The sequence below is a fragment of the Adiantum capillus-veneris genome, chromosome 14 (genome assembly GCF_014529385.1).
Source record: "Adiantum capillus-veneris isolate H3 chromosome 14, ASM1452938v2, whole genome shotgun sequence".
NCBI lineage: Eukaryota > Viridiplantae > Streptophyta > Polypodiopsida > Polypodiales > Pteridaceae > Adiantum > Adiantum capillus-veneris.
This window is the reverse complement of record NC_140944.1, coordinates 45,826,893-45,845,203: the sequence shown is the minus strand read 5'-3', so window position 1 is coordinate 45,845,203 and position 18,311 is coordinate 45,826,893.

Sequence of the window (18,311 nt, the reverse complement as noted above, 5' to 3'; positions counted from 1 at the left end):
AGCCCAATGCGGTATAGAAAATGAGATAGTTTGTCTTGGGGGGCATCCTCAAAGTAAGGCACTTCCTCCTCTGCGTCAACATTGAAGGGTCCATAACGGAAATTCAAAAGCGAAGATAAACAAGAGAGCACAACATCCAAACAAAGGGCAAATGGGGGAGCAAGTCATATTTATAGGACTCCCGCGGACAATGATGACATCGATTGACGTGCATCATGGGGTCGGCGTGCATCATGGAGTCGGCCGTGATGATTATGCCACGTGTCAGCCGCCATGGAACGGTCGCACCACAACGCAAAAATGGTGCCGGCACACCAGAAAAGCACCGCTATCGTGTTTTGGTGCAACAACCTGTTGTAACGTCATAACGCGATACGGCCAGTCCAGAGTACTCAGGTCCACCTCCTCGCGTTCTGCTGCGACGCCTTTTTTGTCACACCACGCATGCATCATGCAATCACCGTGATGATTATGCCACGTGTCAGCCACCCAGGAACGGTCGCACCACAATGCGAAACTGGTGCCGTCGCTCCACAAAAGCACTGCTATTGCGTTTTGGCACGACGGCTTGTTGTCGCGTCAGAACGCGATACGACCACTGCAGAGTACTCTGGTTTGCCTCCTCGCGTTGTGTCGCGACATACCGTTGTTGCTAGGGCAACCCGTTGGGGTGCTTCTTTCCTCGTTGTGCCACCCTGCGAATAGGCAGTGACACTAATTTCGTCTCCACCAATATCGTTTGAGTCCCGATGTGCCACGTGGTGCGTAATCATTATGCTCCCATGCTTCCCGTCATACCTCGCGATGTCATGATTAATACAGCCGCCTCTTCTCATTATACTTATTCCGCTAATATAAACACCCCCCCCCTTTTTTTCATAGTTTTTTCCGAAGTGTCTCTAGTCACTCGGCCTTTTTACCCACATCCAGATTTCCATATTTCCTCGCATTCTCCTCGTTCAGGTCATGGCCTGCACAAAGAAAATAGCAAGGAAGGTTTATCCTGGCCAGTCTGGTCCGTAGGGCCACGCTAGCTCGTCTACAGTGCAACCATCAACATTGCAGGTGATTCCGGGCAAGACCATGCCGCAGTTACTGGCAACAATGCGAAGAAGAAGATACGAGCAGAATAGGAGCGTTCTACTCGAACTTCATAAGATCCAAAAGCACATTTCATTAGCAATACCTAGACTCCTATTCTAGAGAGTTTTTCATGAGATTTGCGAGCAACACATCCTGAATTTCCGGTGGTCTCGAAGTGCAATGGAGTGCTTGCACAAGGACGCCGAGGATTTTTTTATAGAGCTTTTCCAAGATAGCTACATTCTCTCGGCCCACGCCCATAGGACAACATTGATGCTGTGAGACATCAGCACACTTCGCCTTCTCAGGTTCAGGAATGACAAAACAATACCGCCTGCCAGTATTTCAGACAGAAAAATGGACAATATTCTTAGAATACCACCTATTGACAAGGTCAAAGTTCATGAAGTGTCTACACAAATGCATCGATATAGCACCCGTCTCAACACCTAGCGGGACACAATAGAAGACGATAGTGAGAGATTGGAGCAATTACGCCTTGAGATGCTGGAGGAACAAATGGCAGATGTCATCAGCAACGCCAACGCTGATGATTTTTCATTGCTGTTTCCCTATTTCCATGTTGGCCTTCCTGTGTGGGGACACATTCTATATTTTCCTTATCACCCCCACAAGATTGCAATTTTATAGAACCGGCCGACGAGGGAACTCACAAACTCAATCATTAATTACTTGCTTTGGTGCATGCTACTCTTTTTCTCACAATAAATTCTTTTAATATATTCAATTTGGTATGACACGAATTTCTTTACAGTTTTGTAGTTTCAAATTTGCCTTGGAATATGCAGGATGATGTCTGCGTCCTTGACTCGAACCTCTCGATCGTTTTGACGACCGAGGATACATCTTTAGTGGAAGTAGTTGACTGGTTCCAGTCAGTGAACATGGATACGGCAAAAAATTTTGTTATGGCTTATCATGAAGGGTACGCAATGTTTTCAATAGTGAAATTATTTTATCTTGAACTCTTATTTGTTGTGATGACATATGTTTTGCTTATGTTTATTTGTAACAGATCTCATTGGAGTCTTGTTCTCTTACACCTTGAACGAAACCGGTGCTACCTTGCTAATTCATCCCGTGGATTTCATGGTGAAGTACGTAGGTAAGAGGTTTTGTATTTTGTTCCACATCGCATAGAATTTTGTTAAAAGTCACTTATGAGTTTTTAATTGTATTTTGCGCACATCTGTTCGGAAGCTTGTGTCTGCTCTTAAAGCTTTAATGTAAGAGCAGATATATGAGAATCTTACGGTTATTAGTTCCAAAGTCCCTAAGCAGGACGATGCCTGCTCTGGTGGATGGAGGGTCTTATTCATTGCAGAAATTTTGTACGGGGTCATGCTTGATGGAAGTCATAGAAGTGTAAGCATTTGACACTCGTTTACAGATTTGTATCTTAATAAGTTAGTAGCTATGTTCATAAACATGATGTTCTTAACGCAGGTAAGAAATTTGGCAGATTATTCAAAGGCTGATGTTTCTTCGTTTAGAAACAGAATGATTGAAAACTTGATCAATTGCGCGACCATGCGTCCAGACGGAGCACGTGATTCTTTTATCCCGCCAGCACCAAGGCCCACGCCTAGGCCTCCACCGACAAGATACCTAGTGTCTGCCACACCAACACAAGCACATATCAATATCTCCCAGATGCCTCCACAACCCAAGCTCCCACCATCTCTCGTCCTGAAGAAACATCTCCAAAACCCTCAAACCCCCTACCCAACACCTCTCGTGCTCATGAAGCAGCTCCAGAGCCCCCAAACCCCCGCACCCAGCAGCTCTCCTACTCATGAAGCAGCTCCAGAGCCCCCAAACCCCCAAGCCACCACCTCTCCTCAACCTCAACCAACAGCCCCCACATCACCGCACGCACAAGATTAGAAAGAGATTATGAAATGTACTTTTGACAAATTGATTACAAGCAGTGGATCAAAATTTGACTTTTGTTTTCATTATGGTTCAAAGTTTACAAAATGTTGTGTACAGTTTTCCAAAAAAATGGGAGAGTGAGGATCCAATGGTGTTTGGTAATGTAGAGAGCTGCCTTTGTCCAGTAATCTTTGAGAATAGTATTTGAATCATTGTGTACAGTTAGTTCACTATTTCAAGTCTGTCTCACTGGTAATCTGTGCACAAAGAGTCGTTTTTACTTGTCTGTGAGGTACCTGCAATGCAACCTACGTGATAAGACATTGGGATACATGAGCACGATAGAAACATCAACGTATAAAAGTAATACATGCAGCTTAGTACCTTTCGCATGTTACACTTGAAAACAAATTTTGAAGGAAAATTGAGATCGAACTCATTTAACATATCCTCTTGAACCTGTCCTAAAGTGACATTTGATCTAACCACAACAACTGTAAGAAAATAATTTGAAAACCATATCTCGAAGGACATCAAGGGATTAAAAGCATCATCACTTAAATCTTGATCCATAGCTACCAACTGACCATTCACCCGATGCCACCTCATGTAGTAGAAAGAAACTATAAAATTATGTGATGCTATCATACACTTGCACACAACCGAGCGCTTGTCAACTTTGCACAAAATGCCTTCAGAATCACTGCCATCCCAATTATCATCCAAAAAATCAAGGCAAGTTTGGGATTCGCAGATGAACATGGTTTCTGTTTTTCTAACCTCCTCATCGTCGAAGAAATCTATAAAGACATGTAATGGCATAAATAGATGACTCATACTTGCCTGCTTGCAATGTTTGTTCGCAAACACTTCAAAATTTCCTGATGAAGCTTGATTTTAAAACACTCAGAGGTTTCTGAAGTTGGAACTGGCCACTTTGGGGAATCTTGTTGGGGAAGAGGGAAAGGTTTCAAAGTGCCAAATCCATGGACAGAGCAAGGGGCGTTGTAAAAGTAGTCGTAAAAGAAAACTCCCCCCTCTGTGAGAGCTCTTCTCGCACTAGTTATGTACATAAGTTCTCCCACCGAAGCATGAAAAGGATCAAAAATACCAATTATGCACTCAACTAGTTGCCAGTCTTCTTTGTTACAAGGATAAATATCTGCAAAAACAAAAGATAAGAGAATGGTCACAAGAAATAGTCAACAAAATAACTTGAAGGATCTTTAAATACTTTTTAGCAATATAGTAGTCGCAGAGTTTGGTCTATGAGCAGGAAACCCCAAAGGTGACTGTTGTAGTCATAGTTAGGAGTGCATATATTCATGCTCAATGAGCACCTCTTTCACTGTCTTTCCCGTTTGAGACAAGCAAAAATCTCTCACACATCCTTTGTAGTTGTTGATGAATTCATTTGACATTGGTTTTCTTCTTCTTGTTTGAAGCAGAACCCAACTACGAATGGTGACTGTGGTAGACATCCAGCGACCATGGTCTAAATCAAAGCTGTTGAATAGTTCCACAGATTTAACAGAGGCGGATGATCGTCGTGGTCGTCTTCCTTCCATCTCCGCTTCTATTAGCTGCGAAGTGACACTACGCAAAAACGATAAAAGAAAAGAGGCTCACTAGTTTACAAAAGAAGTAGTAGCTTGCAAAGTGTTCATCAAAAGGTGTGCCTCATTGAATGTGAGTTATGGCACATTCGGCGTTCGTCGCCCATGGCAAGGGAATAATTTGCACAAATCGCGTCATATCTTCTTATTCATATCTTTTTAACAAAAAAAACTCTTTTTTGAAAACGCACAAATTTGAGATAAAAATCAAAAAAATTGGAGCTATTGTTGTGGTGACTCAAACTCTATTGGTCGAATAGCATTCTCTCTCTAACGCTAAAAAGTCCTTTTTTGAGTCCAAACTTTTCCTAATGTGTACACAGAAACTGAGCTTTTCATTGATTTATCAAAATCAAGAGGATGTACAATGGTATAGTATGAACATACTTACTAGCATCTATATACATGCTCCTTTCCCTGTAGGTGAAGTAGATTCTCCTTTCAAGGAACTTCATGTTGGAAGCCATGCAATTGAACCATGTTTCCTCTAGGATAGATCTTCATGTTGGAGAGGAGAGGAGAAATGAAGAAGTCTTATTTGTCGATGTTGCTTTGGACATGAAGCCTCAATTTCCCAATTAAGGGAGTAACGAAGGCTTGCTATCCCTTGAAAGCTGTGTCGGTAGTTACAGTATCTCCCATCTCAAAAGCTTGAATGCCGAACTTGGTGGCCAACTCTATTGATATGAAATTGTGAGTAGAGCTAGGGTCAAACAAGATGAAGGCATCACGATCCCGTACTTTTCCCCAAGCATAGGAGAGAGATGATCCTTTGTAGTGAGCATCCTCTTTTGGAGGTTTGATAGTGGAAGCTCTAGGATTTCCATTGTGGGCATTTCTCTTGGGGTAAGAAAGATAACCATTTCCTTTCTTCCCACATTTAAAACATTTATGGTCCTCGCCAAAAGCTTCAACCTCTTCAGGAGAGAGTTTTTTTTTACCTTTCTAAACTCCCTTCTCCTTGGACCAATTGTTGTTTTTGTTGTTGTTGGAATTGCCTTGGGAAGAATTTTGGGCATTGTTTTTCCCCTTTGAATCACTTTTGTCTTTGATTTCCATGGGCTTGAAATTCCTTCTAGCCCCTTGCTGTAAATTGATGTGCAAAGCAACCATATTGTGGTGTATTACTTTGCTGATAGAACCACGCCGTTGGGAGTTGACGTACTCGGTGTAATCCTGCATTAAAAAATTTCTTTTTCTTGGAAAAGTCTATCTTTTGGAAGACAGTAGGCTTGAGATGTAAATCCAAAAACTTATCCACATATTTGTGGATAGACTCATGGGAGAGAATCTTCACACTCCGCCATTTGGTAAGCACTTTGTCCTTTGCATCGCTTGCAAGGAATTGTTCGATGATGGAAACTCGTTGAGTTTTCCATGTCTTTGGGGCTTCACCGTTGCCATGAAGGCTAGCCCACCATTGACGAGCCAATTTCTTGAAGTGCATAGCTACATGGTGCAGCTTGGAAGACTCCGTGAAGCCCTCATCTCCAAAGGCCGCATCAGATTGCTGGATGAAGGACAATACTTAGTCGGTAGCACCAATGGTGCCATCATAGGTCAAAAGGGAGATACTCTTTCCTCCCTCTTTGAACTTCTTGAGCTTTTTGCCCTTCGCTATGTAGGGTAAGATTTGCGATGTCTTCCCCTCTTGTATTCTCTAGAAGAATAGCCATACTTTCTTCGAAAGAGGAAGAAGGTGATGAAGATGGAGAAGAGGGTGACCTCTTTATTTCCCACTTCTTTCTTTTTTTCCTCTCTTCCCTTTTGGAGTAGCAAGGAGGAGGACTGTGAGTGGATCATTTCCTCCTGGGAGGAGTTGGCGACAGTCTGGAGTGTCGTCTTCATGGAGCCACATCTTCAGAGGAACTTAGGGATTCATTATTTTCTTGTTCTTTGGATTCCTCCTCTCACATGGGAGAGAGTGTTCTTTTGGGGGTCGCATCAAGAGGCCTCTTAAGCTCTCTCTCCTCTTGGAGAGGAAGGGAAAGACCATAAGCTAGAAGTTGCTAAGTAACTTCAGCTTGCAAAGCAGGGTTTCCCATAGCTTGCTGCAACCTAGTAACACAATAATTGACAAACATGGGGGCATCATCATTAGCAACTTCATGTGAAAAATCAAAGTTATCAATTCTCATTCTACTCTCTTGGTTATTGTCAATGATGCTAATTAAAATTATGTATATATATCTTTGTGCTTTGGTACCCTCAAAAACCTTAGTCGCTACTGTTCTTTACCTTTGAAAATCAATTCTCAAGCAACCACACCGGTAGTTTAGACACTGTTGGAGAGGGTCTAACATTGCTCAATTGATTATGGTTCCTATTGAGCTTGCTTGTAGCTCAAAAATGGTAAAACCAAAGGAAAGCCCCGAGACGCTCCATTATTAAGACTATAGTTCCCAACACTCTACCTCAAACTAAGTCCTTCTCAACCAAGATAATAGATCCCTGTCCCACTTACCCTATTGCAATAAACATGCCCAACCTTTTATGGACAACTTAAGGACCTCTCTTCTTAAGAAAGAAAAGAGAAACCAATAGCTTTGATACCAATGTAATGGAAATGGACTATGAACTTTGAGGATAGCAAAATTAGGAGATTAAAGAGGGCATTTTTGTGAGACTACTTTGAGAACATAGAGGGTGTACTTAATTGATGGAAGGAACATAATCATAGTACTTAATTAACTTGGCATGAACCATACTTTTGCAAGAGAGAGAGAGTTTAGAGAACTTGACAACAATTGAGGACCGGATTTATGTGGATCCGGCGGTCTAATAGGCTTTTGTATTATAGATTCTCTCATCAAGAGAGACTTGGTACAATGCATTCTTTCTGTTCCTTGTGACCTAGGTGATGCAATGAAGATGGAAAGCTTCATGCATCATGAGCATAACATAGATTTTGTAGAAAGCATTAACTATCCCCAACCTTAGTCCCAAGGCCTCAAACACCTTCATAGGTGGAGAGAGCTAGCAGGGAATGAGGGTAGGGAGGAAGAGGAAGAAGAAACATTCATCTGAGAAAGAAATACTTCCTCACTTATCATCACTCTTCTTGCTAGCATACATAATAGCATAGTAATGAGGATGGGGAAGATGGAAAGCTTAAGCATTGAAGCATGGCTCTTGGTTGGTTTTGCATTCCATAGCCAAGATGGGTTATGTAGACTCTGAACTTCTCTACTAGCTTGGAGAAGGAGATGGAGCTCTTGCACTTTGCACTTCACACACTGAAAGAGTGTGTGTGTGGGAGAGTATATCCTGCAAGCAAGCCCCCTCCTTGCTTGGTTTGACCACCTCTTCTAGCTCAAGGTGAAAGCTCATTGGCCTTTCCAAACCTAGCCACTCACAAGCTGTGGTTCATTACTTAGCAATAGAGGTAGTCCTTGGACAAGTTTCCTCCTTTCCTCTTAGAGAGAGAACGCTTGATAAAATCTCAAAACGATTGATTTATTTAGTTAATTCCTCATTGGACCTCTCTAGGGATCAACCAATAGGCTTTGAACACTCCTTGAGGGCATCCTAGCTAGGGTCTTGACATGTGTCCTACTTGCCTCTTGAGCAAGGGGTGCCCTTTGGGAGAGAGAGAGGTCATCCATCCACCCCCCCTACTTGCATGGCTTGCCCTTATCCTTGTAGGGATCTTGTTGATTTTTGTCACACTTCAAGCCCTTGAACCTTGGGCTTGGTTCCCACCACAAGCTCGGTCCTTAAGCCCCTCAAGCTTGGGTCGGGCAAGCTTGGGGGTTCCCATTTCAAGTAAAACCCTAGCATCTCAAGCATGACAAGAACCTCAAGCATCTCAGTCATCAATCAAATAAATAACCTCAAGAATCTCTGTCATCAAGCAGGACAAGCACCTCAAGCTTGGGTCGGGTTCCCACCTCAAGTAAAGCCCTAGCTTACCTAAGGTCAAAGTTAACACTAACCTTTGGTAGTCTTTAATGAAGCTAACCCTAAGGTCTTTAAGCTCCATTAGCTAGTCTTGCTCTTTGATATACCATCTCTCATTTGGACCCCTTTACTATTGACCCCGTGTTAAGATAGATATGTAAGCACATCTCTATATTTTAGCCCTTATTCTTGTTTATTCTCCCACATTAAATGCTCATTTTATCACAAGAAAATCATCTGGGTTGGTTAGATACTAGATTTTATGACATATTTCTCTCAACATAGATAGTGTCTATTGCTATTTCCACCACTCCAATCATTTGGTTTCTTTAGTCCTCATATTAATTGCTATGCGGAAAAAAATAATATATCATCTTTGTAACATCTAATATCTTTGGATCCCTAGATGTTTTGATATCATAGCTTGCACTTCTCTTTCCAGTGGATTGTGCATTGGGTTCACAGAAAAGATTTCAAAGATGTTTTAGTTCAAAAATAGGTAGTGTAGGAATTGGGGCCCTAACACTGAGTATTGAAAGTGTAGAGAGAGTGATTTAGGATGACCAAATGCTTATCATAGATATAGAGCGTGATAAAGAGAATGTGAGAAAAATATGAAAAGAATTTGAGAGCTAGTAGATGTAAAGTAGCTCAATTACAAGAATTCAAAAACCCAACTAGAGCACAAGAATCATATTCATGAAACTCTATCAACATATATCTTGATGGCTCCACACAAATTGAAAACCAAATCTAAACTCATATGTGTAGCTTTTATAAACATAAAAAATATCCCGTCCAAATTTCAAATAGATATCCACAAACTCTCGCTCCAAGCCTATAATGTAGATGACTTTACAAAGATCGACTATGCAAGCTCTCAAGCACTTGTCGATGGAAAGAGATAAATCTCTAGCAGTGCAACACTCTCCTTTCTTTGGCTCCTTTTGTTTTCCATGATCAATAGGAAGAAGAAACGAAAATTCAAATCCTCTCAAACGGTGTTGAATTCGACTATATTGATGAATGATAAAAACATGTTGAATGAAACTCTCCCACTACAAGAGGTTGTTCATATTAGCGATGCTAGCAGTGAGACTCTCAAATGTGAAAATGCACGACGTCACTATGAGCGTCGCTATATTATTTTTTGCATAGTGACGTCGACGGGGTAAAAAAATAAACCAAGGGTGCCAAAAACTCAAAGCTCATATCTGAGTTTCGGCGCTCCAACGAAACAGGCATACCCACACCACTTTCTCCCCCCCCCCCCCAAACACACACACACAATGAAGAAATTTTCACTCCATGTGAAATATCTCTATGAGATTACTTTTGAGAGAGAGAGAGATAAGGGGAGAAAACAAAGAAAGAGAGATATATAAAAAATAAAGAAAATATAAAATTAAATATTATATTAAATATGTTCAAAATTTCAAAATCATTTATGAGACCAGTCCGATAAACTCCTTGTGGATTACTGAATGCGTTGTCCAAGAAAATAATGCATTGGTCGGTGAAGAGCTTTGTCAATGTCTCTCTTTGTAAATAGACGTATTATGACATATATAGATAAAGAGAGAGGGAAACAAAGAGAGAGAGAGAGAGAGAGAGAGAGAGAGAGAGAGAGAGAGAGAGAGAGAGAGAGAGAGAGAGTCAATATAGGTAGTTTAGTTTTTATATTTAAGTTAGAGTTAAGGTTTAGATTTAATATTAGATTTTTGGGAATAGATTTAGGGTTTAACTCAAGATTTAAGGCTTAGAGCCGAAGAAAAGGCCCAAGCATCTCTCTCTTTTTTGCAGAGCTTAAAGGTGTTTGAAGCTAGTTAGTTGTGCAATGTTCAAAGGGTAGGCAGCAACACTAGCTGTTGAAAGAATTCTCCATCTGTTGATCTTGAGTGATGGAAGAGGAAAGTGTATAACTTAGGACTTTCACAACGTATCAAGTTGGCTTGTGTGTGAGAGAGAGAAAGAGAGAGAGAGAGAGAGAGAGAGAGAGAGAGAGAGAGAGAGAGAGAGAGAGAGAGAGAGAGGGAGAGGGAGGGAGACTCGTGGTGCTAAGTTGAAATTAGAGCAGCTGAAGTGGACGACGTAGCAAGAGCAGTTTTTATTTGAAAAATCTGTATTTTTTTTTGTGTATGTGCATGCATGTTGGAGAGAGAGAGAGAGAGATTAGGTTAAATTTAACATTAGATTTTGGATTTAGTTTTTATATTAAAGTTTACCTTCAAGATTACAATTTAAGTTTAGAGTTAGATTTATGGTGATCTATCTCTTCCTCTCTAGGGATGGAGAAGTAAGTTGGATAGCTTTCAACGGCATGATACTCGGAATGGAGGCAGACATGTAATGTGCACAGTAATCCCTCGAGCAAGGAGCTGCTATGAAGAGATGTTAAGCTTGTGTGAATTGCTACAACTGAACAAGGGGCAAAGGCGTTTTGTCCACTACATGCATTGTCATGTAGATGTGGGTGTGTAGATTTCTTGTATCCACAAATATAGGCATTGACCAATAAAAATGAGATTACAATCTGGTGGATCTTATCTTTGTGCATGTCTAGACTGATATGTGCAGGGATCAGACATGGCTAGAGAATTTCAAGTAGTTTACAGTGTGATATATGGTTTCTTGATTGTGAGGGAGATTGAGAGAGAGAGAGAGAGAGATAAGAGACGGAGGATGCCAAGAGAAGATTAAATTTATGTTCAGGCTATAAGATTTTTACATTCATTATGAATAGTGACGACGATGTGGGACCATCCAACCAAAATGCATATCACTCAACAAGGATCTTACGTCCTTGTAATCAATGCAAACATGCTATGCGACGGACAAAACGCGTTTGAAAATTTAGCGAGTTTGATCCATATCTTATAGATCAAGTTGTTGCCAATTATAACTCATCGGACTCTAATGCTGGCCAACAGACAACAATCTTGCAATCCAATACACGTGTTCGGGCGCTTTAGTCAAGCAACATACGTGAGGCCAGAAGTTGTAGCCTCTGATAGCTTGGAGGGTGATCAAGTAGACCAGATTACCAACAAGGATGTGTTTGAGCATGAGATCGATGAAATGCTCAAAACGATCATAGATTCAAAAAGTCCTATCTATGATCAAGTAGACCAGATTACCAACAAGGATGTGTTTGCGCCCGAGATCGATGAAATGCTCAAAACGATCATAGATTCAAAAAGTCCTATCTATGATGACATGAAAAGTGAAACCGATATGCCATTGTATGGTGGAGCCCGTGTCCAGATTGAAGGCGCTCCTGGTTCTTCTCAACATGCAAGAAAAGTTTAAATGGAGTGACACTAGAATCGCGACACTTTTAAGGTGATCTATTTCAATGTGTTTACTTCAATAAAAAGCTCTAAATGTATCATGATCCAATAGATTACTTACACAAGTGTACCGTATTTTTTTCGTTGTGTAGATTTCTTAAAGAGCAGCTGATAATGTGATGCCAAATTCCAGAGAAGAAGCAAGAAAGATCTTGCAAAACTTGGTATGGATTACAATTCTATTCAAGCTTGTTCTAATGAGTGCATTCTTTTTAGAGGGGATTACATAGACATGGAGAAGTGTCTGAATGTGATTCTAAGAGATATCGAGTAGATCTCCACGCACAAAAAAATCCGCAGAAGGTTTTGAGACACTTTCCTTTGGTACCTCGCATCAAACATTTCTTCAAATGTAAGTCCATGTCCGCCCTAGAATCATGGCATGAGGAGAATAGATCTTCGGATGGTGTGCTACGGATTTGTGCAGATTACACGGCTTGGAAGCATATAGACAACACATGGCTGGATTTTGCCAAGGAAGCTCGAAATTTGTATCTCAGCTTGGCTATGGAACATTTCTTCAAATGTAAGTCCATGTCCACCCTAGCATCATGGCATGAGGAGAATAGATCTTCGGACGGTGTGCTACGGATTCCTGTAGATTGCGCGGCTTGGAAGCATATAGACAACACATGGCCGGATTTTGCCAGGGAAGCTCGAAATTTGCACCTCAGCTTGGCTATGGATGGTTGAAACGGTGGTGATAATGCGTGTGCTAGTCTGCACCCAATCTTGCTATCTTATAGCCTCCCCCTAGCATACACATTGTTCAGCCCTGGCGGTGGCCTTGCCCGTAGGACCCATGTCCTTAGATTACCCCCCCCCCCCCCCCCCCCCCCCCCCCCCCCCCCCCCCCCTCCCTCCCTTGGAGAATCTTTTTTAGGTCTTAAGTGTGGAGACATTCTCCCATGTAGAACCTTCTTCAGGTCTATCTATCCATTTTACCAGCACATGTCATCTGACATGATGTCTGGTGCATAGCTCATGAGAATCCAAAATCTTTTCAGGCTCATGAGGGATGCTTGGCGGTTTGATAAGGTCAACTAACACACGTATGTCAATGACATTATCATTTCGTCCTAGCTATTTTTGTACATGGCTAGCATGAAAAACAGAATGAACTTGTGAGTTCTCTGGAAGAGCTAAATTATAGGCCACTTGACCTATACGTTTGAGAATGGTAAACGGTCCACAATAGCATGGTGAAATTTTAGCAACTTTTCGCGTCTTTAGGCTTTTTGAATGCTCCGGAACTTTGAGGAAAACCTTCTCTCCTTATTTGAAAGTAGCAAGACAATGATGCTCATCAGCGCAATTATATCGACTTGAGCTTGCTTAGCATTGTCGAGCAACTCAAAGCTTGTCAAAATTGTCTCGGAGAAAATCCTTCGCTTGCTGTATCTTCTCCTTAGCCAACCCCACCAAAACGGGTGATCTAGGTTGAAATCCATATAAAGGCATAAATGGACTAAACCCTGTAGTCACATGCTTTGAACTATTATAAGAAAATTCCAATATAGGTAAGTAGTCTTCCCAACTGGTTTGCTTCTTGCTAACGTACGCTCGTAGCATATCCTCTCATTAAGTCTTTCAGTTTGACCATCTGTTTCTAGATGATCATCCGTACTTAGACTAAGTTTAGTTTCCAACTTTTGAAACACAGCTCTCCAGAAGTGATTATCAAACTTTCAATCTCTATCACTCATGATACTAGATAGAAGACCGTAGAGTTTATAATATATGCTCTACAAATAGCTGTGCTAATTTTGGTGTCTTAACCGTAGTCTTAGTGGGAATGAATGGACCCATCTTTGTGAGACAGTCTACAATTACCCATATGGAATCATGGCCACGATTTTTAGTAGGTAGTCCTACTATAAAATCCATACAGATACTCTCCCACTTACCTTGTGGAATCTCTAAAGGATTTAAAAGGCCACCTACCTTGAGGCGCTTTGTCTTATTAACTTGGTAGTGTTGGCAATTTAGTACGTACTCTTGAACATCATGATGTAAGTCCGGCCACAATAAAATTACCATCGAACTAAGGCATACGTCTTACGAATACCTGGATGACCAGCACTTGGACTATCATGAAACTCAAATAAGATTAGGTGCCTAGTGTCTGAGTCCTTTGGCATGCATACTCTACCCTTGTGGAGTAAGTAGCCATCATGAATGGAAAAATTCTTCCATCGCTTAAGCTCTTCCCTAGTAGGGGTGGAGCTCTATGTGTTTGAGTTTATATCTGCATGTGCAGAGACATGTTGAGCTGGCTATATAGAGACATGTGAGTGTGAGCCTGATCCTTTTTTAAAAGTGCACTCCACACTTTAGCATACGATTGATCTTGTGCACACTTGCCACATAATGACTCCAAAAATATGCTCTTTCTTTTCGTGAAAGCAAGTGAATTAATGTGAGGCATCCGGCTTAGTGCATCCGCTACTACATTATATCACCCCTTGCAATATCTTAGCTTACAATCTTACTCTTGAAGGATTTTCGCCCATCTAGCTTTACGGCCCTTCAGGTCCGTTTGAGTACTAAATCATTTGATACTCTCATTGTCAAAAACTACTTCAAACTTGGCACCATATAAATAGTGTCGCCACTTTTGTAAAGCGTGAATTATGGAATAGAGCTCTCTCTCATAGACATAATAATTTTGTTGAGCTCTATCTACCTTTTTACTTTCAAAGGCTATAGGTCTTCCCTCCTGGAGAAGTACTGCACCAATTGCTTTATCACTAGCATCAGTCAATGGTTAAGTGGGTCAATGATTTCTAGGATGGGAGTAATGTCTATAGCTACCTTGAGCTGCTCAAAACTATGTTTTTGGGCTTCTTCCCAAGAAAAGGTCTTACCTTTTTCTTTGAGTTGATCTGTCATAGGAACAATGATTTTGGCATAATCACGGATATATTATTGATAAAATCGAGCCATGCCAAAAATATTTGAAGCTCCTCAATAGTGTTGGGATGTGGCCATCAAAGAATGGCAACGACCTTATCAGTGTCCATCTTGATGCCAGAATAAGAGATCACATGATCGAGGTAATGTATCTCTGTTTTAAAGAAATCGCACTTGCTTTGCTTAACATATAGCGCGTGAGCTCGTAGCTGTTCAAACACTAATCGTAAGTGTTCTATGTGTTCATCTTTAGTCTTACTATAAATGAGAATGTCATAAAGGAAAACGACAAAAAATTTCCAAGATAGGGATGTAAGACACTATCCATGAGTGTCATAAATATAGCTGGAACATTGGTTATACTAAAAGACATAACCAAAAATTCAGAATTCCCAAACCGTGTTATAAAGGCAATTTTAGAGATATCTTGCAAAAGGAGACGCACTTGGTTGCATCTTGAATTAAGACCTATCTTTTTATAGTATCTTGCCCCATAGGATTGATCAAATAACTCAACCACTTGAGGTAGAGGATACTTGTTCTTGATGGTTATGGCATTTAATCCACGATAATCTACGCACATGTGCATAGTACCATTTTTATTTTTTACCAATAGAATTGGTTTGCCCAAGGTTAAGTTCTAGTTCTAATGAAACCACAGGAAAGGTAGTCGGCAAATTGACTCTTAATCTCCTTGGCTTCTTTAGCACTCATACGATAAAGTGGTTTACTCACCGGTTTAGTGCATGCTGGCAAGACGTCTATGGCATGTTGCACATCACGTGTAGGAGGTAAACCCGGTGGTAAATCACTTGAGAATACATCACTATACTCCATGAGTAAGTGAGTCAGCTTTTGCCGTGCAAAGGAGAAAGTAAACTAGAGTTATGCTGGGATGGAGAATCTTGTAATTCCTATAATGTTTGTTTTACAATAGTTGCACGTTGCTCTATAAATTAAAATTGAGTGCACTTTTCTCATTAGATTTGTTAACACTTTGTTTATGATTAGAATTCATTGCACTTTGCATACCATTACTAGAATTCACCGCTTTTTGCTCTTGAGAATTCACAAGACTTGGAGACAAGCAGTAACACAAAAAGGCTTCATCTATTAAATCTGCTTTCTGTAAAATAGAAAGCTCGGTTGTACATATAAGAGGTGCATATGGTATATTTTTCTCACCAAGAAAAAGCAAATGTTTACCATTGTCTATAAAGGATAAGGAGTTGTGTTCATAACTAGTGTGCAATGTGTTCCCTAAACCATGCAGCCACTCTTGTCCTAAAACTACTTTAGCACGGTCCATGTGCATAACTTGGAAGTCAAGGGTCATCGTATGATCTTGAACAATAAGCTCAACCCCTTGAACTACCGTGTCCCATACTTCTTTATCATTCCCATATACATTTGCTCCACCACATACTTGTGAGAGCAGGGAGCCTGTGCAAGCTTCAATTTCTTGACTAACTTATAGTGTAAGAAGTTATGAGTTGCACCATCATCCACTAAAATAGGAACACGTTGTCCGTTAATAGTGCCATGCATGGGAATCAAATCATGAGGACCAAAGGTGGGCTGCCACATTGAAGCAGGCATAGAAGACTTGTGCTTTTCTTCCATATGAAGAACCTCTACTACACAATATTTAGGAGATGAATCTAATGTGAGGCGTTGCACCGTGTGCATGGCCTTTTCTTTGCCTTGCAAAAGAGGACAATCTTTCTTGTTATGTTGGTCCGAAAGACATTTAAAACACAAATTTTGTTTCTTTGTACGCTCAAAATCAACAGTGCTGAGAGACCCACGTGGAGTATCTCATGATTGCTTAGGCTTATTAGCCTCTTGGGGGCGTGGAGAGGTAGATTGTCTCTTATTCCTCTTGGAACATGTAGGAGATCTACCTCGCCATTATCTCTTAGCCACATTGCTCTTAGCAAAATTATTCTTAGAATAGGAAACATTTCCTTTCCTATTTTGGTCATCATCATATCTTTGGGCATGAGTGATGGATTCTTCCAAAGTTTTTGGATGTTGGGTCTTGACATGAATACGATAGTCTTTGTCAAGACTCCTATTAAAACCCTGTATCTTTTGGAATTCATCTAGACCTTCTAGTTTGAATATGATATCCAAATACTTTGAAAGTTATTGTGTGAGAGAGAGGCCAGACATGCGGCATGCATCCCATGCTAACCAATTCTTATCTTCTTCACTGGAGTCCAAAAGCTCCTTGGAAAAAGAATCTTGAAACGTATCCCAAGATGGAGGACGGGCATCTACTAGAAATTTCATCCACCACTTATAGGCCTTGCATTTAAGAGATAGACTTGTTTTCACAATCGTCTTTATATCCAGGCTGTGTCTCAATCTATGAATATCACTCCATTTGTGTAAGAACGTATTGACCACATCCTTGTTGCGATCACGCTCTTCCGCGTGAAACTCAAGAATGGTCATATTCTGAAGTAATGCAATGCTACCTTCTGCATCTTTTGAAGCACTTGTCTCTTGGACTCCTTGAGTCATGCGAGCTTGGTTCCCTTGAACCGTACCACTTGTGGCTCCTTGAGCGGTCTATGAATTCATAAATTTCACAAGTAACTCCGTAAGATTGGTAACATGTGCATTGAGTGCAGAGAGATTGCATTCAAGTAGGCTTTGGCGATTTCCAAATTCTTCAAAGCAACCATACCTACATGTCCATGATCTCCTAGATCATTGTCGTCATGCATATTAGTGTCAGCAACACCCGTGGTGCTCTGATTTTGATCTACGTGCTCAAAATCAAAAGTGTGTGTAGGTGGGATATCCTCACTGGCCATGCATGGTAAACACACACTAATGTAAAGACAGAAAAAAAAACGTCAACTTGTACCTTGTGAAATTGAAGTCTTTGTGTTTTGTATGCTCTGCGATTTGTGTTGCATGTGAACCTCGTCCTCTGGCGAGAATTCTAGTGCTTACGTGTCATTTCTTGTAAGAACACCTTTATTGGTTCTTCACAAAAACTCGTCGTTTTTTTGAAGGCTTTTGTTTACTTTGAAGCTACCTCCTTGAGGAAAAAAAGAATTTTTGGAGGAAAACTTGCCTTCCCTCATCACTATATCACACGTGCATGCTCAAGTGGGATCAATGGTGGAGGAGGACAATGCGGAGCGCGCCAATCACGACCGTCAGATTTGGCATTTGCCCCAAATTTACTAGTCTGTCCGAATTTACTAATCGGCCCACATTTACAATATGACATACTAGAATCCCCTATATTTCAACAAACGCATGCAGGCATATTGGTTAGTGCACATGGCTCACAGTGGGGAGGTCATGGGTTCAAGACATGGGGTGCGGAATGCCCGAATTTACAACCCTATGTGAATTTACTTCTCTTCTCGAATTTACAAATGTGCATCTGACGGCTCGGATCACCTCAACCATAGATCCCATATGAAGCTTCCCCTGCGAGATAGTGTGGTGGTTTGCCTTCCTCCAAGAAGTGAAAAGGAAGGGTGAAACTACTTCCTTGAAGTTTGAAGCTTTCCCTTTTCTTCTAGCT